Genomic DNA, 22,300 nt, shown 5'->3' on the forward strand with positions numbered 1-22,300 from the left:
AAGGCTATGGTTTTTCCTGTGGTCATGTATGGATGTGAGACTTAGACTGTGAAGAAGGCTCAGCAGCAAAGAATTGATGCTTTTGAACTGTGGTGTTGGAGAAGATTCTTGAGAGTCCCTTGGACTGCAAGGAGATCCAACCAGTCCATCCTAAAGATCAGTCCTGGGTGTTCATTGAAAGGACTGATGCTGAAACTGCAATACTTTGGCCACCTCATGTGAAGAGCTGACTCATTGGAAAAGACCCTGATGCTGGGAGGGATTGGGGGCAGGAAGAGAAAGAAATGATAGAGGATGAGATGGCTGGATGGCATCACTGACTCGATGGACATAAGTATGGGTAAACTCCGGGAGTTGGTGGTGGACAGGGAGGCCTGGCATGCTGCAATTCATGGGGTCGCAAAGAGTCGGACACGACTGAGCGACTGAACTGAACTGACAGTGTATGTACTGTGTTCTAGGCACTGCTCTAAGTACTTTTCAAGTCTTATTTTTGTCCTCATTCAGTGGTAAAGTGAAAGTCGCTCAGTTGTGTCTGACTCTTTGAAACCTCATGGACTATACAATTCTCCAGGCCAGGATACCAGAGTGGGTAGCCTTTCCTTTCTTCAGGGGACCTTCCCAACCCAGGGATTGAACCCAGGTCTCCTGTATTGCAGGTGGATTCTTTACCAGCTGAACCACAAGGGAAGCCCCATTTAGTGGTAGTTACTATTAAAATACTATCACCGTTTCACAGATGAGGAAACTGAGTCTCAGGGGAGATAAATACTTGCCCAAGGCTGCAATTCTAATAAACAGTGGAATCCTAAATTTGGATCCCAGCAGTTTTGACCCCCGGAGAAGGCAATGGCACCCCACTCCAGTACTCTTGCCTGGAAAATCCTATGGACGGAGGAGCCTGGAATACTGCAGTCCATGGGGTCGCTAAGAGTTGGACACGACTGAGCGACTTCACTTTCACTTTTCACTTTCATGCATTGGAGAAGGAAATGGCAACCCACTCCAGTGTTCTTGCCTGGAGAATTCCAGGGCCGGGGGAGCCTGGTGGGCTGCCGTCTATGGGGTCACAGAGAGTCGGACACGACTGAAGTGACTTAGCAGCAGCAGTTTTGACCCCAGAATCTACATGAGAAACTACCACACCATACCAAAGATACTGTGGGATACACATTAAGCCTCTAAATGCTTCTTTTTGTTGTTCTAAAGAAAATGCAGCTGTGGGCTTAGTGAGAAATTAATCATCCTTTGCATCCTTATCTTTCGACACTCACATCAAATCCCTAAGACCTTGAAGAATTTGCCGAGTGCTTCCTGGTTTATTAATAAGAGTTCCCAGTCACATGGGGTTGCCACGTACATGCTGATGCCTCGCTTTAAGAGACCAGAGGCCCTGGGGGGTAGAAATAGATTTAGCTGATGGGGGATTCATTCAGCTGACGGAGGACCTGCCTCAGCACACTGTGCCTCCCACTGGTGCTTCTCAGAGAGCGGCTGAACCACTACAGCAACTAACAAGAAATTACGTAACACTTCATAGCACCCTGCTCCACAGACACATTTCACTCCTTTACCCCTGGTATAACTGTGTTTCCACTCCACACATGGCCAAAACAGAGGCTCAGCAATGTTAAACTGCTGTATCGCTTATCTAAGCCAGTGCAGCTAATTAGTGGATGGTTCAAACTCAAACCTAGATCCTGACATCAAATTCCATGATGTGTTTGCTATTCATTAAGTTGATCCCTTTGATTCTTCATTCTTTGTGTGCATGCACTGCCCCTACCACACACACACACACACACACACACACACACACACACACACACGCAACTGACTTCTTTCTGGACCAGAGGAATAGGAGTCAGATAAAAAGAAGAGGTTAGGATAAAAAGGAACAAATCTGAGTCAGTTGAACTGAGGTGGATGAACCTAAAGCCTGTTATACAGAATGAAATCAGTTAGAAAAACAAATACGGTACATTAACACCTATATATGGAATCTAGAAAAATGGTATTGAACTTGTAAATACAGGACATAAATAGAGATGCAGAAGTAGAAAATGGACTTGTGGACACAGAAAGGGAAGAAGGTTGGATGAATTGAAAGAGTAGCATCAACATATACATTGCTGTTGTTCAGCTGCTCAGTTGTGTCCGACTCTTTGCAACCTCATGGACTGCTGCACACCAGGCTTCCCTGTCCTTTACCATCTCCCAGAGTTTGCTCAAACTCATGTCCATCGAGTCGGTGATGCCGTGCAACCATCTCATCCTCTGTCGTCCCCTTCTCCTCCTGCCCTCAATCTCTCCCAGATCAGGGTCTTTTCCAATAGACAGCTTGTGGGAAACTGCTGTATAACACAGGGAGCTCAACCGAGCTCTGTGATGGGGTGGCGATTGGGAGAGAGGTTCAAGAGGGAGAGGATATATGTATACTGATGGCTGATTCACGTGGTTGTACAGCAGAATCCAACACAACATTGTAAAGCCATTATCCTCCAACTAAAAATAAATTTTAAAAAAGAGGCTAGGATCCAAACTAAGCTCTTTTTTTATGAGCTATGAATGAATGAATAAGCACATGGATAAACATCATATACAGTCAAGCATTCCTGGAGTGCTCACTCTATGTCTGTCACTCAGCTAAGTGCTGTAGATATCACAGTAACTAAGGCAGAGTCCAAGGCTTCTAGAAGCTTCTAATCTGTTGGCACATGCATCTCAGTGTGAGAGGATCTGTTTTAAAGGAAGCTTACCTTGTCAGAGCCCCATTTGGGCAGGGAATGTTGTATAGAAGGGAAGAAGAAAACCAGACTCGTTTTTAGTATAAACAGAGGAGGCTAGAAGACATTACATCAGGGCAGAGTCCAGACAGACAGTGTGCTGAAAGAGTTAAAAAGAACCTGTGCAGCCCCACTTACCAGGAGAGCCATACCCACTTAGACTTCTGGGGGGGAGCAAGACTGGAAGGCACAGTTTACGCGTGCCTCCCCAGCGTCCTATGCAGATAGCACGCTTTCACTCCTGAAAGCGTCCTGGTTTAGACAGTAAATTACATGGTCGCCCTTGCCTTCCAGGAAAGTTATGACTTTCTCCAACCATCCCTGGGCAGGAAAACAATTTGACCTCCCAAGGTCACCGAGTTGCTTATTTCTGCTCCCTCTCACAGACCATCTTCTCATGGCCACCACTCACAGCTGGCGCGGGTTTCTAGAGTGGTCTGTGTTTCTCTCTGCTGTTAGCACCAAAGGCAAAACAATGCACCATCGGATCCTAAAAGGCACACATCTTAGTGTGAGCACACTTGTTTTCCGTCCTGACAAGTTTCGTCCTGAAGGACCTTAGGGTTCTCGTTCAACTGCTCTGAGCCTCAGTTGCCTCATCTGTGAGAGGGGTGGATAACAGCATCTGAGCTCGTGGAATGGTTGAGAGGATTTGGTGAAGGAACATAAGCGAGACACCTTGTGCAGTGCCTGGTTAAAAAGGACATGCCTCCCTCCCCAAGGCTTTCTACAACCAAGAGCTTGGAGAAGATGCACATTTCAGGAGCCCCAGGGTACGATCAGGCCTCGTGCCCCCACACTACCAAGTTGGAACAGCTGCTTCGTCTTCACAGAAAAGGGAAAACATGGTAGAACAACTCTATAAAGCTGTTGGGCAGTATTTCCTAACGTTGAATATATGTATTCCCTACTACCCAGCTGTTCCAGTCCCGGGCACACAGCAACAGAGAAACATTCCTATCTTCATCCAAGAACAAGTGCATGAGTGTTCACAGCAAGGCTATTCACAGCAGCCTCAAACCTGGAAACTGCCCAAATGCTCACCAACCAAAGAGCGGATCAAATGTGGATAGCCCCATAGTGGAATACTACACAACAACAAGAATGAGTCATCAGCACATCGTGCTGAGCAAACATGCTGCTGCTGCTAAGTCGCTTCAGTCGTGCCAGCTCTGTGCGACCCCATAGACGGCAGCCCACCAGGCTCCACCATCCCTGGGATTCTCCAGGCAAGAACACTGGAGTGGGTTGCCATTTCCTTCTCCAATGCATGAAAGTGAAAAGTGAAAGGGAAGTCGGCTGAGCAAACATAGACCCTACAAACAAGCACACAATGTATGATTCCATTTACATGAAGTCCAAGAACAGGCAAAGCTAACTTTTGACATTAGAAGTTAGGATTATGAAAGGGGAGTAAACAAAGGGACATGAGGGACTTATTGGGGCAGAAGAGGTAGGAGTTTGGGAATGTTGTGTTTCTTGATCTGGATGCTGGTTACACAGGCATGAAAACCCACTGAGATACACACTTACAAACTGCATTTTTCTGAATCATGTCAACTTTAACAAAGTTGAAATAAAAATATCAAATGGAAAATATTTTTTTATTAGAGAGTTGAGCAGACTAATCAGGCTGCAGACACTTGGCAAAAGGCAGGGCCATATTTCACTTGATACATGCTTGGTGGGCCCCCACTCTGTGCCAAAAGGCAGGGGCATATTTCACTCGATACATGCCTGGGGGGCCCCCGCTCTGTGCCAAGCACTGTGGAGGATGAAGGCCCAACGGGGCCAATGAGACTGGATCCGTGTTCTCCATCATCACCTCCACCACCATCAACTCCATCACTAACTTCCCAGTGCTATGTGACAGCCATGGTTTCAAGTACTGGTTTTTCTTTTTTCTTTTTACCAAATCATGTACTAACTTTACCTTCATAACAGCCCATTTTACAGATAAGGATGTTTAGGCACAGAGAGATGAAGTAAGTGATGCAAGGCCACACAGCTAGCATGAAGTAGACCCAGAACCTGAAGCCGGTGCCTGTGTTCTGACTCACAGCTTTATATTCAGAAGTCTGGTCTGTTTATCAGCTGTCAGTCCCAGCTTCCATGTAGGATCCACAGTCATCAATAACATCACCTCTGTTCAGGGAAGTGGTAATGTTATCAACCGAGTGTCTCGGCAAGACAGAGACAATTCCTAACTCTCTTTCTCTGGGCAGCTGCCAGCTCAGTGTCACATGATCGGGAACAGACTGATGAATATATTGATGGAGACTTTTTTTTAAAAAAAGAAAAGTTAAAATGGCTTGGTCTTTCTATTGCCCAAAGTCCACAGAAACTTCTGAATTTGCTTCAAACGAATTTCAAAGCTGTCTCTGGCACTGTGGAGATGCTGATGGATCTCCTCACTGACCTGGAATCACTCCCTTCCCTCATTACCTTATCAGGGGAACCTGAGGCTGGGGGCCGTGGTGTCTGAGAGGAAGTGATGGAGGGAGTGTTGACACTGACCCCCAGGAATGCGGTCAGACATGAACTGTGAGTCTGGCACATCGGGAATCCATGATGCAGGCAAGCTTTGCTTTGGCACTTGGGTAGGCAATCAGTGTACATAACCCAGAAGGTGGAATGTTCAATGCACAGCCCCAAAGACCTCCCTGGCTTGGGACCAAGCAGTTAGAAACAAACACCCCCATAAGAACAAATCAGGTCTGGCAGAGATCCAGGCAAGCATGAAAACCTATACAGGCAGGAAGCTGGCTCCCAATGAGCCAACAGAGCCCCCTGAGACCTCCCCCTTTATATAGAAGACACACTGGTAAGATAAAGAAGAATTCCCAAAGGTCAACTTGTCCAGATCCTGTCTCCAGGCAAGATGGCAACAAAGCTATCCGGTCATGCTTCTGACCTGATATACCCACACCTCTCAGCCTAGACTTGAGGACCTGAGGGAGGGAGCAGGTGCCAATGCAAATCTGGCAATAAAATCAAAACATGTGCTCAGCCTTCCCAGTTATAACACAACTCTATGTGAAGAGAAATCAGTTGGATCCCACCTAGAAAACATACAATATAGAGCACAAGGGAAAAAAGAAAAAAACGTACTTTTTCATATAGTGACATGGTGCTGCTGCTGCTAAGGCAAGTTGTGTCCAACTCTGTGCAACCCCATAGACGGCAGCCCACCAGGCTCCCCCATCCCTGGAATTCTCCAGGCAAGAACACTGGAGTGGGTTGCCATTTCCTTCTCCAATGCATGAAAGGGAAAAGTGAAAGGGAAAAGTGAAAGTGAAGTCGCTCAGTCGTGTCTGACTCTTACTGACCCCATGGACTGCAGCCTACCAGGCTCCTCCATCCATGGGATTTTCCAAGCAAGAGTACTGGAGTGGGGTGCCATTGCCTTCTCCGATATAGTGACATAGCCACGAACAATTATCTGGATAATAATGGGCTGCTCCAAAACGATTTTATGTAAAATAAGTAAAACTTCTGGGGGCAGGCAGGGGTTTATTGAAGGGTTCTTAGAATTCACCAATCATGGGAGGGAGGTTCAGGTGGGAGGGGAAGTACAGCTGTCACGCAGCATCAGTGAAGCATCAGCCAACCCCATGAGGAGCTCTGAAGCCAGGATGCCCTTTAGAATTTCCCCCACATTGGGGCAGAGGGAACCCACTGGTCACTGGATACAGGGGACCCAGTAGGAGAGACTGCAGCGGAGGCAATTCTCAAGAGGGCTGACGACTGCCAGCACTGTCTGCTGCTGGGAAGCGGTCCTGCTGGGGGCTGGTGATCTGAACGCAGGGCCCACACAGCTGACCATTATCCTAATTGTAGGATGTGCCATCCTACACTGCCTGACTTGCTCTGTCATCCTTGTTCTCCGATCCAATGTATCCGTCTTTGACGTTTCCTGTGGCTCTTCCTACATATTCAGTGATTGAAGAGACCCAAGGAGGGAAGACTAAATCTGATGAGAAGGAGGGGCAGCCACAGGGACTGATGCTCAAGAGCTTTCCTAGGGGACAAAGACCACACACAGCACGGAAGCGTACCCAGATGGTCACAGGCTAGGGCACAACAACCACTCATCTTTCCTGGGTGATGGATGCTTGGTATGTCAGACTCAGGTACCCAAGCTGGTGGTCACCCAGGATGAAATCACATGTAATAGCTGACTGACTGGAAAAAAAAAATAATGGACTTTGCTGCAAGAATGGTATGATCTCAGATATATAGAGCTGTGTGCGTCTGTATACTCAGTCGCTCAGTCATGTCTGCCTCTTTTGCAACCCCTCCAGGCTCCTCTGTTCATGGGATTTCCCAGGCAAGAATACTGCAGCAGAGATTGAATCTGTATGCCCTGCATTTCAGGGGGATTCTTTTCCACTGAGCCACCTGGGAAGCCCCTGTGTGTGTCTAGGCATATAAAGAAATCAGAAAAAATAAACGGTTCCATTCACCATAGGGATGACCCTGATAAATGGTCAAAAGAGAAGAAACATATGCAGCAGAGTAATACACAGAGATTCCATTTCAGTGAAAAACAGTTAAACAACAAGAAAGTGAAAGTGAAGTTGCTCGGTCGTGTCCGACTCCTTGCGACCCCATGGACTGTAGCCTACCAGGCTCCTCAGTCCATGGGATTTTCCAGGCAAGAGTACTGGAGTGGGGTGCCATTTCCATCTCCAGGGGATCTTCACAACCCAGAGATTGAACCTGGGTCTCCCGTATTGTAGGCAGATGCTTTACCGTCTGGGCCAAGACCCCACCATAATAGTATACACACCTCTAGTAGTTGTATGGACCAAGGAAAAGATAAGGAAGGATTAATTCTAGGCTGTAAACATCAATTCCCAGGGTGTGGAGGAGGAGTGGAGATGCGATTCGCTTTCCACTTGTCTTTTTGTATCTCTGTATGATATTGATCCACATGTTTAAGCAAGGGAGAATTACCATCATAATTTTGAAAAATCAAATAAGAAATAAATTTTTAAAAAATTATCAACATGGTGCTACATGCATAGTGAGACCTACTATTAACAATACGATTTCATTCCCTGTCTTCCTTGCCCTCTTAGAAATCAGCTCCTAATTGCCCATTTGGGGTTGTTCAAAGAGGAAAATTTAAGGCTGACATTCTTCCATGCCTTCTCCATCATTAGAAAATAACAATTTTAATGTTATTCCCTATATGACATATATTTGCCATGAGTATACATCTGTCAGTAAAATCTATAAAAATTATGCAACACATTCTGCGTTCAGATGGCAATACTGTGAATTATCTGCTGTTAGCTATTATGTGTGACCATGCCTCTCTTTGTTACGGTGATAATGAAAGCTGACCGTCCCAAGCCGATTCCCAATTATCTTGGCACGTACACATGAAAAGCCCAGAGAAGCCAAAACCCAACTTCTCGCCGCATCTGCTGACAAGAAGTCAGAGGGTTGGTTTCAAGTTTCTTCCCTCTGTCCCTGTCCCTGGCTACCCCTTAGGAGAGGTGCTCCAGAGGGCAGGAGCCACCACAGCACGGAGGATAAGGACACAGAGCTTCCACGTCATCTATAAACTGGACGGCCCTTCTCCATCTGGTTGGCTCTGGGGATTTGCTCTTGCCATCTCATCAGCACCCGGGCACGGACCATAGACATTCCTCAGGAGTTAACTCAGCTGTCAGAGTTGAACCAAGGGTTTAATTGACACTGGCTACCAGGTGTGGCTTCTACAATGTCATTCGACTTTTATGAGCTCCAAATACGTAGAAGGCAAGACAGAGAGACTCAGTCCTTCCTGGACTCCGATGCGACATGTTAGATATTATGTCAGAGCTGCCTGCTAAGTTTGCAGAGTGAAAGGGAGTGACTTGGCGGAGAGGGAAGCCTGGAAAAGGGAGTTTGGGAGAGAAGGGGCCACCAGCACAAGCCTGGTAGGACAAGTAGCCCCAGGAAGATGGGCCATCCAGGCAGAACAAACTACAAGCAAGGGAATAGAGGTGGGACATGCTTGCGACTGAGCTCCGTAAAGCCCAAGTTAACCCTTTTAGGGCAGGGAAGGGGCTTCTCAGGTGGTAAAGAATCTGCCTGCTAATGCAGAAGACGAAGGTTCAACCCCTGGGTTGGGAAGATCCCCTGGAGTAGGAAATGGCAACCTGCTCCAATATTCCTGCCTAGAAAATTCCATGGACAGAGAAGTCTGGCAAGTCTACGATCCAAATGGTCACAAAGAGTAAGACAGGAGGGATCCACTGAATACAGCACAGCCCTAACCCTTGAGGGATGACGGAACTGACGGCTGATGTAGCGACATAGCCGTCAGCCAAATAGCACCTCGCTCGCACACCAGGAGCCTGTCTTGTGTTATCTTAAAAAGATCCCCTTTACCTCAAAAACCTCACATCAGTCCTTCTTCCTCACACCAGCTTACCAACTGATTGTTTTTTCCCACCACACCCCTTATTCTGTTAGTGATACCGGATTTAGATTTTGACTTTAGTTTTCCCTCCAACTGGCTAGTTGCCAGGAATTAAACCACCACCACCATAGGGATAGTTAACATTGATTGAGTGCTTACTCTAGGCCAGGGGCTGGCAATCTTGGCAACCATCCTTCGAGAATGGTAGCATTTATTATCATCCCCATTTTTCAGATGAGGAAACTGAGGCTCAGGTGAAATAATACGCAAGGTCTTACAACAGGTTAAGTGGTGGAGCCAGGATTCAAACATAGATCTGATTCTAGAAGCCATATTCTTGACCACCAAGCTGCAACAACCTTCCCTAAACTGTACTTGGTCTGTTCACGCTGAGAACCAGGGCAGGAACCACCAAACTTTGTCTGTTAGAGGGCGAGACAGTAAATATTTTCAGCTCTGTGACCCATATAGCCTCGATGACAACACTCCAACTCCACCCTTTTCTCATGAAAGGAGCCACGGCTAACACGTACTCAAACAGCATGGCTATGTTCCAGTAACACACAAGGCTTGTTTTACTTACACAACAAGGTGACAGGTTGGACTTGGCTGCTGAAATTGTCAGCTCCTACTCAGATATGCAGGTGACACCACCCTTATGGCAGAAAGTGAAGAGGAACTAAAAAGCCTCTTGATGAAAGTGAAAGTGGAGAGTGAAAAAGTTGGCTTAAAACTCAACATTCAGAAGATGAAGATCACGGCATCTGGTCCCAGCACTTCTTGGGAAATAGATGGGGAAACAGTGGAAACAGCGTCAGACTTTATATTTCTGGGCTCCAAAATCACTGCAGATGGTGACTGCAGCCATGAAATTAAAAGACGCTTACTCCTTGGAAGGAAAGTAATGACCAACCTAGATAGCATATTCAAAAGCAGAGACATTGCTTTGCCAACAAAGGTCCGTCTAGTCAAGGCTATGGTTTTCCTGTGGTCATGTATGGATATGAGAGTTGGACTGTGAAGAAAGCTGAGCACCGAAGAATTGATGCTTTTGAACTCTTGAGAGTCCCTTGGACTGCAAGGAGATCCAACCAGTCCATTCTGAAGGAGATCAGCCCTGGAATTTCCTTGGAAGGGATGATGCTGAAGCTGAAACTCCAGTACTTTGGCCACCTCATGCGAAGAGTTGACTCATTGGAAAAGACTCTGATGCTGGGAGGGATTGGGGGCAGGAGGAGAAGGGGACGACAGAGGATGAGATGGCTGGATGGCATCACTGACTCGATGGATGTGAGTCTGAGTGAACTCCGGGAGTTGGTGATGGATAGGGAGGTCTGGCGTGCTGCAATTCATGGGGTCACAAAGAGTCGGACACGACTGAGCAACTGAACTGAATCTATAGCAGTTTGTTCATTCCTTCAGCCAACAAGGATCGAATGTCTACCTTGTATCTGGCATGTTCTAGGTTCCAGGTAGAGGGAGAACCACACCAGTTGCCACTGCCAGGGAGCTTAAATCCTAGTAAAGATCTGTTTGTTTGTTTCACCTGTGCCTGATAAGACTGATTCCTCACCTTGGTCCACTTCTCGCTTCCCTTAGACCTATAGCTCTCAACTCATACTTCACATCGCCTGGGGACTTTGCAGAATAACCAGTACCCGGGCCCCACACCCCAGAGATTCTCATTCAATCAGCCCGGGGTGGGCCCAGGTACTGATAATTTTACAAGCTTCCCAGGTGATGGGTTGAGATCTACTGCTTGGGTAGCTGTTGGCCTCCTGTTTTTTCCACTTATTTACGATCTGAAATAGGGGAAGTCTTTTAAGCCCCCCGCTTTGAGTTGTAAAATGTGGATCATACCCGTCTCATAGGATTGTCATGAGGATAAAATGAGGCTACATGCTTTTTAAACGTGAGGTATGACTGTCATTGTGCCATTATCATTCAGCTTTAATGCTGGGTCCTACATCAGCGATTTCCCTCTCCAGTTTTGACCTCAATTCTTTGAACCAAGACAGAGTTTGGGACCTCTCAACCAAGCTCTAGTGGTAGCTCACTAATAGCCCAGGCTCCTGGGTGAGCGAGTGGGTGGCCTTTTCCTTTATGCTAGTAGAGCCTCGCATGGCGCTGCCAGTTGTCTGGCATGGGGAGCGCGGACCTGTGCCCTGCTTTTGTAGTGAAGGTCTCCATCTCCAGGCAGAAACAGCTGATCTTTGAGCACTGTTGTGAAGCCTTGGATAAGTGGCTTATTTACTTTGACACATGGACAAATGTCCAAATTCAGGTACTTTCAAGAGCTTAAGAACTAGAAAGTGAAGGGCATTACCATTTTGCTGAACACTGATCGGTGTGCTAGGTCCTTCCCATATACTATTTCATTTCACCTTCAGAACAACCCTTTAGAACACTTATTGTTCTCATTTGACAGGTGAAAAAGACTCAGAGAGGCTGAACAGCTTGTGACCTGATGGTTCCAGGACTGGACTCACACCTGGGTCTTGTTGATTCTGAAGCTCTTTGCACAGACCCATGGGGCATCCTACAAATAATTCAGCTCCTCTGTAGCCAGGATTCAAAGAGCTACCCAACTGCCTCAGGCTTATTTTTCTCAGTTTTCTTTTTTCTTTCCTTTTCTTTTTCTGGAGCAGGTGGGGGATTGGGGGGGACCCAGAAAGAACCCCACAACACCTGCTAATGCCCATAGTCTGACAGCCTCACTCAGCACTAGCAGGATGACCCACAGGTCCGGAGAAAAAGGCATTTCCTCCCTGCACAGCATTTGGATGGTGCAGTTTTATAACCTCATAATGAAACAAAAAAACAAACAAACCAAAAAAATGTGAGGAAAGAGTTTGGAGAAATAGATACTGCCAGGAGTGAGGAATTCACCGACCCCCAATCTGGGCCATCTCAAGAGAAGTTGGCCACTGGCTGAGTCTCTTAAAAGCTGAAAAGTCATCCCAGGCCACGGTTAAAGAGAGAGCTTGAACAAAACAGAAACAAATGTGATCTTCAAAGTCTTAAATGTCAACTTGAAGGATAACTGAGAAGCACTGAGATGGGCCAAGAGAACCTGCAGCTGCGTTCCCCACATCAGATGGTCCTTTAGTCCTCTGGATCAGCCACCCCACAGGGCTAGACGGCGTGTCCTTTGGGAAGGGGGAAGCCTCCCCAGCCCATACCTGCCAAGCTGTTTACAAATGGCTAAAGCTTCCATTTTTACCACCCATCAGATTCTCCCCTCTCACCCTGAGGAGCAGTAACCGTCTATGACCTGGGCCTTGTCCTTCAGGATGCCTCTGCTCCTTGATCTTCCCGCCCCGCGCCCACCTTCCCACCCCATCCGTACAACCGGCTCTGCTGCCCTCCTCCCTGCCAAGAATTCAAACACGAGAGTGGTTTCCAGGCCAGATATCCAGGATGCCTGGTGTCCCCTCCCAGCCCTCAGGATAACGGAGCAGCCACGTTCCTGAATAATCCCCACTGGCTACTGTTTCTAGAGGGAGGAAGTAAGGGTGACCTGAGCCCTTGAATCTCCAACCAGGTGTCTTCAAGAACGGAAAACAACACAGCCAGATTTGGAGAGAGGTCCTTTCCAAACCACGTGGGTGGCTAATGGCTAAAAAAAACTAGAAAATAAAATTATGAGATTCCCTTTATGAAAGGTCTACAACATCCCTCGCTCTGTTTTAGCCCCTTTGCATAAATACCATGTTTGTAACAACCTTGAGCGGTAAGTATCATTCTCATTTCACAGGTGAGGGAACTTAAGCTCAGAAAGACTAAGTAATGTATCCCAGGTTACTGCTTCCCTGGTGACTCAGTGGTAAAGAATCCACCTGCAAAGAAGGAAATGCAGGTTCGATCCCTGGGTCAGGAAGATCCCCTGGAGAAGGAAATGGCTATCCACTCCAGTGTTGTTGCCTGAAGAATCCCATGGACAGAGGAACTTGGCGGGCTACAGTTCATGGGACTGCAAAGAGAGACATGACTGAGCACGCATGCCCAGGTTACTAATTCTTTCCCAGGCAGACAGCTCTGATGTCGGTCCTCTTTCCATTGTGTCAGGCTGCATCTGAAATCCAGAGCTGACGGACACCAGATCCCTGAACGCGGAGACTCTAGTTGTGGAGACTTAGGTCAACTGCTGTCAAAGCAAAGGACGCCTTCCAAGTGGTTCGTTCTGCCAGGTGCCTTTGACCTTTCAACCTTCTGGAGAGCCTGAGAATGCACCCTAAGTATTCTGATCTCAGAGATGACCAATGAGCTGGTCAGAAGCTTGAGCTGATAGAAGGGCCAATGAGAAGGCTTCCACATCAGCCCAGGCATCAGTGGTCTGAGAATCCAGTGAACTGTCCCCCTGAGCAAACTCTAAAGGGTCAGGATCTCACAGACCCTCCAGAGAGGATGATGAAAGAACGGAAAGGCCAGATCTCAGCCTCAGTTGTCCCTGAGGGGTCCTGTGCTGGGACAAGAGGCCACCCTAGACTCCAAAATTTCTTTTTTTTTTCAGCAAGCTCCGGGAGATAGTGAAGGACAGGGAAGCCTGGCATGCTGCAGTCCATGGAGTCACAAAGAGTCAGACATGACTGAGCGACTGAACAAGACTCTGGGATAGGTCCCCTCCACCCCTGGATAGTCAGTCTTTTATTTGTACATGGTAGGAATGAGTGGGGACGTGTTAGTCGTTACTTCCATCAGCTCCACTGTGAGGCCAGCTTCTGCCTCCCTGATTATCTTTGCATCCTTCTGGCCACCTACACTTCATTCACCCTTCCCTCTTCTTTATCCCTGGATCCCAGGCTCTTCAATCATGGCAACAGTTTAACCTGTTTTGTGGCAAAAAAACAAAAAAACAAAACAAAACTTTGGTGACGGGGGCTGGGGAAGAAGACTGGGGAGGAGACTTTTTTTTTCCACAGAAGGCAGTGGCCTTTCAACCTCCCCCACAATCACCAAAACTAAAACCCTCCACCTTCACTGGCCTTTCTATTGGTTCCCCCCTCACATCCTCCCCCTTCCTGAACTCCTCACTCTCTTCTCAGTTCTGAGGTCCAGGAGAAGTTTCTCTCCTCTTTTCGTCCTGATGGGGGCACGAGTATTCCCTCAGCATCTGAGGATCTGGAGGAAAAACCCTGGAAACGCAGCTAGGAGTTAGGAGCTGGACTGTGCAGCTACCAGGGAACCAGACAATAATAGCACAGTTGTGTTTTTTTTTAAATGGAGAGATGAAGGTCGATGCAGCTCCCAGAGCAACCGAGAAATGGCCCATTTATGCTTCCAGGCCTGGGGCCACGACCATCCCCACGCAGTCGCCAATGCATAAACAGGCTCCTACACATGCATTTCGCGGCGGGTACCCCACTACCCCTTTACAAGCACTTTTGTTTAGACGGCCCTTAGCGTGATTTCCTCCTCCTTCACTGCACTCAAGTTAAAGACATACTCCTGAAGTTAAAAGAGTTTAGAGCTGACTTGCTGTCTGTTCAGTCTCTTACAGCTCTTCTCGAGAAGTCAATTTGTATAATTTCTAAAACCCTTCCAAATCTTCAACTTCCTGTGGGTCCGTTTTTTATATCCACATTTCCTCCCTGTCCCCTTTTTTTTTTTTTTTTTTAATTCTCTCCTTTTTTCTAGGACACAGGGAGAGGTCCAGTAATCTTCCTCCCACCCAAATATTGCAGGTTGGTTCTATTGCAAAATATAAAACCAGAGATCCGGGTAGGATGACGCTGAAAGGGCTCTCTTTGTGGTCACTGGTTTGCTGAACAGCTATGGACATCCAATGTGTGCATTGGGCAACCCCGGTCTGGTGGATCCATACTGCCCTGCTTCCTCCCACACTCAAAGAGCACAATTCCCCCTCTACGACCTAGGGAAAATCCATTCCCTTCTTCAGCCAACTTTTCAGAGAAACTCAAGAAACTGACACCGAACATGGAAGGAGGAGGGGGACACAAAACCTGAAACTATTTAAAGATAGAAAGTTGCTCTCTTTCCCTTGTAGGTTTCAAGGAAAGTCTCCAAGGACTCTTTCCTGGAGAGGTCCCCCCCCCCCCCACGCCTTCCCATCTTCCTAGGAACTTTGCAAAACCACCACAGGACTTTGGAAAAGTGGCCAAGGCAGAGAGAGAAGAGTTAAATCAAGCCCAGACCTCAACAATCTGTGTTCAATTTTGATAAAAATCTCTCTCCCTCTCCCCCACCACCCCCTTCCTCCACCCCACAACTCAGACATGTCTCTTTATGTTACGAGCTTGCATCTTGTTTGGGGGCACCGAGGGGCTCCCAGAAAACCCCCATCGGCCCCCACAGTGGGCACATGTGGCAAACACATCCACTCCACTCTCCGGCACGGCTGGACACAGAGTCTCAGTCCTGCCCACCACCTCCTTCTTCTCCTCCCCCTTGCAGTTACCTGCCTCCAGCCCAGCTCCTTCGTTCGGGTTAAGTCAAAGCCCCATTGCCCCGCGCTGTCAGGGCCCCAGCAGGCAGACGGACGGGCGGCAGCCGCAGGTGCTGGGATCCCAACTCAGGACGCCTTTCCTGGGACGCTCCTTCCCTCTCCCAGGTCCCGCTGCTTCTGAGAGCAAGAAGCTCCCCTCTCCCCCCGCCTAGCCTGCTGGCCAGGGGCCAGGCTTGCAAGTGGGAGCTGGGGGCGTGTGAAGAGTTAAATCACCCAAAGGCAGACACAAGCGAACCGGGAAAAGCCACCACCAAAAAGTTGTCCGTTTGGGGGTCACCGGCTCTGTCTGTCCACTTATGACAAGAAGGAATCGGATTTCAAAGCCATAAATATTTTTTTTTTAAGTTTTCCGAAGACATTTCCTGTGTCCAGATGTGCCCATCCAGACAGACCCGACACGCACATCACACCCACCGGCACCGACGCGCTCGCAGCCCACCGCCCCCAGCCCCCCCGGAACCCCGCTCAGGGATTCTCGGCGGCTCCTGCAAAGCACTTCGGAGACACAAAAAAACAGGCAGCCGGCGGAGCCGTTGCCTCGCCAAACCCCGTTTCAGCCTCGGAAAGAAAAGTAGAGGAGGAGAGAAGTGGGGAAGTGGCCCGGAAAGCCTCCGCGGTCCCCTGGCCTCCCGGATGCGAAGCGGGGAGGAGAGCTGGGCGGCCGTACTCACCCCGGGCCGCCCATGGCGCGTCCTCGGCTCCCGCAGCCCCGCGCCCGGCTGCGCGCTCGCCCGCCCGCCCGCCGCGCCCGCTCCGCGCTTAGCCGAGCCGAGCTCGCAGTCTCCCGACCGAGACCTCGCCGCTCCCCCTGGGCCGGCCTCGCGCCCGCCCGCCCGCCCCGCTCTGACGTCAGGCGTCTTGGAGCGGGATATTTATGGCCAGGATACTCTGCATTTTCCCTAGGTAGAGTTCTGATTGCAGTTCCTTGGGATTTGTAATTTTCACACTTTCAGACAGAAAGCAGCGGAGGGAGGGAGGAGAATGCAGCCGGCAGGGCGAGGCAGACAATGAGGGTAGCTGTTTTCCAACTCTGGCAAAGAGCCTTCTCAGGGCTTCCTCTGTTTTGGAAACAGAGAAGGGGTCAAGGAGGCAGGAGTGGTGACCTGAGGCGGTGGGTTTCTCCTCGTTTCTCTCCTGGTCCGAGCGGGTTGGGAGATCAGGTGCTCGGGACGGGGGAGCCCTGCCCTTCCACCAAGTCCCTTCACGGGACACTAAATCCCAGGAAGGTGCTAGGGCAAGAAAGGAGATAAATCAGGAAGAACAGAACAGCTAATTAGAAGCCCTGGTCCACACCCTAACAACTTTTCCATTTCTTCTTTGGGAGTGGGTGCGTAAAAAAAAAAAAAAAAAGTTTATTTTTATTAAATTATGTTCCACACTCCCTGCCCTTGTATAGCTTTTCCAACTCATTACCAGTCAATTCATCTTACTTCATTGCTTACATATAGAGTTTGAGCCATTTATAATAGTCCTTATTCATACTTTATAAAATGGCTTTTAATTTTTTTTTTTCTTAAATGTGATTGTGATCCATCTCCTTGTCTGGACGGAAGTTGCCTTAGTCAAGAAACAGTCTCCTCCATGACTGGCACCTTCATCAGGATGGAGTCTGGGTTGTTTCACTCTCCCAGGAGTGAGCAAGCAGATGGAGCCCACACTGGGTGATGAGCCAGGTGGCGTCTTCTGGCTGTTCAGGTCTGGATTCTGGATTCTAATGGTTGTCTATTTCTCTGCCTAGCTGAAGAGGTTTGAGGACATGGCTTGGTTTAATGGCCATCTTTCCAGAGTAGAGAAGAAAAGAGAGCGTAATGCCTTATCCTGCTTGGTGCCCACGGTTTGGAGAATGAACTGAAAAATGAGATGCATGGGATGCAAATCGCTTGTTCAGTGGGATAACATAAGTGTGTAGGTATTCAACTCCCCATTAAGGAGAAGGAGGACAACCACAAGTCATCACTAAAACAACACAGCTCTAGCGAGCATTCTGTTAGCCCAGATGGGGTAAAGGTGGGGGTGTGTCTTAAGCACAGTTACAGTGCAGCAAGGACTCAAGGACTTGGAATGTGTTTACCCCTTTGGCAGCAGCTGGTGAGGGCTGATTGCCAGAAGGAGCCAAGTCTTGGGACTGGGCCTCTTGGTGGGAGACAGCCAAGATGTTTTGGTCCAAGCCACAGAGAACTCAGAGCCCTGCTGTTTGGTCACTGTCTGGCTGCCCTCCTGAGCATCATACCCCACAGCAACATCTCTCCATCCCCTTCCTCCCATCAGGGTTCCAAGGTGAACTTGGCTTTGTGGTGGACACTGCACATTGGCTTCCAAAATCCCCTTCTCCCTTGCCTTCCTCAACTAAAGAAACTGGAGGTCTATAATAGTTACCATTCCAGACACCCTTGTAACTAGAGATAGCTGTGAAACCCATTTCCATCCAGTGAGGTTGGCATGCAGAAGGCAGGGGTCAGTTTCCACAAATATTCTTTAAGAAAAAGTCAGATTCAGATGGCATGCCCCTTCAACCCCTTGACAGCCCCTATTTCTCCTTCCTCCATTTCTTCTCTCTTAGGATGTAAATATGATATCTGGAGATACAGCAACCATCTTGCAACCTTGAGTACAAAAACCACTCACTTAAGAATGGTGGAGCGGGAAGGCAAAAGGAACTGGGGCCCTCGATGACATCCGTAAGTGGCTGAATTTTTCCCTGACTTCTTGTCAGGTGAGAAAAAGAAACTCCTATGTGTTCCTGTTATAATAGTCATCTTATGTTTTTTTTACAGCCAAACATTATCTTACCTGACACATTTCCATCAGTCCACCAAAATACAATATTGGAATGATTCCTGAACGTTAGCTCACAAGTACGATGATTCCTTTTAACCTTATGTGTGCTTAGTCACTCTGCTGTGCCCGACTCTTTGTGACCCCTGTAGCTACAGGAGTGGACTATAGCCCATCAGGTTCCCGTGTCCATGGGATTCTCCAGGCAAGCATACTGGAGTGGGTTGCCATTTCCTCCTTATTTAACCTTATACTGACATCACTCTTTATAGTTTTCAAAGCCTATCTGCATATATTCCCCAGCAAACTTCATAATTTGGAGAAGTATCACAATAACCTCCATTTTTCATATAAGAAAAGAAGCCAGATTTAATAGATATCCTGCCCAAGATCACACAGTCTACAAAGTAAGGGACCCTTGAACCCTAGCCTAGTTCTTCTAACTGCAATTCTGCCTATTTTCTGCAACACCTTAAATAATACAACCACAAAGCCCAGTGAAGATGCCTAATCCATACTAAGTCTATTTCAACCAAGATGCAAGAGACTGAAAGTAAATTCTGGAACTAGAAAGTGCCACAGTCCACTTGGGGAATTGAGTCCAGTCCATTGTCTCCCCAAATCCCCACCACCTTCCAGCTACCCTCTGATATCCTGCCCTGAATCCCCATAGTTGCTCTTGCTAAGGTCACATGACCTTTTAGTTGAATCAAGTCTTGGCATCTTCATGGTCATGGCCTGTGAGATGCTTAGAGCACCCCTTTTGTGAAGCACTCCCCTCTTTCAGGGACATCTTAGCACAACAACTTCCCTTGTGTAGTTTCTCTTCCCAGTCCATCCACCCGACTGTGGATGTTCCCCAGGGATCTGCCAGCCACCTTCCTTCTCTTGCCGGTCACCAACTCATCTCATGCAATTTCATCCTTTCTCGTTAGTTCTACCACAGGCTCCGTGACTGTCTGGGAATGTCAACCATCGTCTCGACACCCAAATCTACATTCCAACCACCATTTTCCTCTCAATCTTAACCCTGCTTTTCCAACTGTTTTTGTCCATATTGCCCAGCATATGGTGAGTAGTAAATAATTGGTATATGTTTTAAATTATTATTGTAAAAAAGATGCAGAGAAGTGACTAAAGCATAAGAGGATTTTGTGACTGACTCATTTCCAGGATCGAGAGCTTTGGTGTGATCATCCTCCCTTGAGGATCACCCCACAAGCCAATCTACTTGTCCCCAGCCATAAGGAAATACAGCAGAATTAATGGAAGTTAGCAGGAGCAGACCCTATAAAGAGGCAGACCTAATGAGAAATAGCCTCATTAACTCCTTTTTACGTGTATATGTATGGCTGAGTCCCTTTGCTCTCCATCTGAAATCATCACAACATTGTTAATCGGCTAGACTCCAATATAAAATTAAAAGTCTGATAAAATTAAAATGTCAAAAAAAGAATTTACTCCTTTTGGAATTAACTCCTTTTAGAATAGCCTCATTAACTTCTTCCAGGCAAAGTGAGAGACAGAAAGGGATTAAAGATGAGGTGAGATAGGGCCAGTCAATCCTAAAGGAAATCAGTCCTGAATATTCATTGGAAGGACTGATGCTGAAGCTGAAACTCTGATACTTTGGCCACCTGATGCAGAGAGCTGACTCATTGGAAAAGACCCTGATGCTGGGAAAGATTGAAGGCAGGAGAAGGGGACGACAGAGGATGAGATGGTTGGATGGCATCACAGACATGAGTTTGAGCAAGCTCCGGGAGTTGGTGATAGACAGGGAAGCCTGGCGTGCTTAGGGTTGCGAAGAGTTGGACACAACTGAGCAACTGACCTGAACTGAACTGAGATAGAGCTGGAGACTTAGAGGTGGTAGGTGGGAAGCATAAGGACGATGGGATCAAGGGAATGAGGCTGTGCACCAGAATATGCCAGGTCTGAGGAGAGGAGGAAAAAAACCTCCATCCCTCCCCAGGTAAGCTTACTCAGGTTCTACTGGGAAGAGGAGCAGGTGAAGCTTGTAAAATACATCCTCTGCATGCTAAGAGTCTGTTTTTGAGGTTGAGTCTTGAAGACTCCATAAAGTGGGAGGGGCCCTTCCAAGATCGTCTGTTTACTACTGCACACAGAACCCTAATGTAGGGAGGATGGAGGGTAATCGCTTATGCTCAAGACTGCCCCAAGGGTGGGGGTGGGGCCCATCTTTCTTCACCTGTCAGTCACCTGTATATCCCAGGAATATGGCTCTGTGTGGCACACTGCTCATCTAGAAAATTCCACCTGCTTCCTAAGGGACCCCCAAACAATTCAGCAAGCTTGTCCCTGCATCCAAAGCCAACTGTACACTTCCAAGGCCCAGCTAACTCGTGAGAGAAGTAGGCATCACAAAAGCCCCTCCTTGCCCACTTTCCAGGGCCAGATCTCCTGGTCCTGTACCACACAGGCCCCAGGAGCACTCAGCAAAGACCTTGTAAAGGATCAGTGAGAACCCCATGAGTAGCATCCAATCAGCACAAAATCGCCTTCCCCAGTTCACACTGACAGGCTAAAGAAGATGGTGATAAGAACTCAGGTATTAGAGACCCTGATTAAATCCCCACCTTGCCTCCCACTGCTCTGTGAGCTGCCTATGACAGGTAACTTTCTGAAGCTTAGTGCTTGTGATGGTTAATTTTACATGTCAACTTGGCTGGGCCACATACCCAAGTATTTGGTCAAATATTATTCTGGATGTTTTCATAAGGGTGTTTTTTGGATGAGATTAACATTTAAATTGGGGAACCTCTATAATGTAGGTGGGCCTCATTCAGTCATCTGAAGGTCATAATAGAACAAAGGGCGACTTCCAGGATTCTCCTAGCGGATGACGTATCAGACCTGAACTGCAACTCTTCCCTGGATCTCCAGCCTGCCAGCCTCCCGCAATTAAATGAGCCAATTCCTAAAAATCTACCTGTCTATCTATCTACACACACACACACACATACACATACACACACACACACACACCCAACCACCCCCCACCATTGGGTCTGTTTATCCAGAGAACCTTGACTAATACAGTTTCTCAACAATAACATGGGATGAAGAACATTCCATCCCTAAAGGACTGTTGACAAGGGTCGAAAGTCCCTACTCCAGTGAGTTCTTCTAAGACTGGGGAGAAAGAGGAACCTCAGAGTTGTGAGGTCCCTGTCATCCCAGCCCTGAGGCCATCAGAATCCACCTTTAGACCGGAGGCTCTGCTCAGGAAAATGCCAAACTCTGTCTCAAGGGCGTTGGTAATGCCGAGAGGGCAGAAGAAAGCTGTGGTACACTGGGCCCAGTCCAGCACAGATATATAACACATCCGGCGTTTTGATCACAGACCATTCTGTTTCTTTCACTTATGTTTAGGGGTATAATCTCCATTGATTAGAACCAGCCTCCTGAACTTCCACTATCCAACAGTAACTTCTTTTTTTTTTTTTCAAACTTTTTATTTTGTACTGGGGTATAGCCGATTAACAAATAATTGTTTTGATAGTTTCAGGTGAACCGCAAAGGGGCTCAGCCGTGCATATACATGTACCCATTCTCCCCTAAACTCCTCTCCCATCCAGGCTGCCATGTAACACTGAGCAGAGTTTCACGTGCTATACAGTGGTCCTTGCTGGTTATCCATTTTAAATTTAGCATTCAGCCAACAGTAACTTCTAAGACTACAACTAAAGAAGGAAGGTCAGTTTCCACAATTTCTTCCTGGAAAGGACATGAAATTAGGACATGAACTGCCTGAAAGATGTTTTAGGTTCTCATCATGGTGTGGGGTTGTAGAATGGCCTCAGAATATGGCATCAGTAAAAGCCTGGTTTC

The 22,300-nt window shown here is 47.7% G+C and overlaps 1 protein-coding gene across 3 annotated transcripts in view; it reads right to left on the bottom strand.

The window, feature by feature from the left end:
- Positions 1–16,472, bottom strand: part of DAAM2 (dishevelled associated activator of morphogenesis 2) — a 136,290-nt gene extending 119,818 nt beyond the window's left edge. For 2 of the 3 annotated variants that reach the window (XM_070360999.1, XM_070360995.1), the window contains exon 1: positions 16,342–16,472. The gene's annotated coding sequence lies outside the window, so the exon portion shown is untranslated. Of the gene's footprint in view, positions 1–15,622; positions 15,781–16,341 lie in introns of those variants that run through there. The other variant, XM_070360996.1, reaches the window with a different exon arrangement.
- Between the last annotated feature and the right edge of the window lie 5,828 nt (positions 16,473–22,300).

The sequence above is a fragment of the Bos mutus genome, chromosome 23, assembly GCF_027580195.1.
Source record: "Bos mutus isolate GX-2022 chromosome 23, NWIPB_WYAK_1.1, whole genome shotgun sequence".
Classification (NCBI taxonomy): Eukaryota; Metazoa; Chordata; class Mammalia; order Artiodactyla; family Bovidae; genus Bos; species Bos mutus.